Source organism: Mus pahari, chromosome 21 (assembly GCF_900095145.1).
Source record: "Mus pahari chromosome 21, PAHARI_EIJ_v1.1, whole genome shotgun sequence".
NCBI classification, from domain to species: Eukaryota; Metazoa; Chordata; class Mammalia; order Rodentia; family Muridae; genus Mus; species Mus pahari.
This window is the reverse complement of record NC_034610.1, coordinates 24,890,367-24,890,637: the sequence shown is the minus strand read 5'-3', so window position 1 is coordinate 24,890,637 and position 271 is coordinate 24,890,367.

The following is a 271-nucleotide window of genomic DNA, read 5'->3' as shown; positions in this document are numbered from 1 at the left end:
CCAGTGCCCTGCAGGCTTGCGTCCCCGCAACCAGCCGCCTGTGCTTGCCCGGCGACCGTGCGGCGAGCGTTTGCACCCGGCCCGGGCTTTGCCAGCCTGGGCTGTGCAAGGGAGGGCGGAGAGCGTGTGCGAGTGCGCGGCTGCAGAGCCCGCGCCGAACCCACGTTCCCGCTACTGTCCTCGGGATAGATGGATCCATTGCTGCTTTCTGACATTTTTCTGCCAGGGGGCTGGTGGGGGGGAGGCGGAGATAGGGAGAGAGAGATGGGGG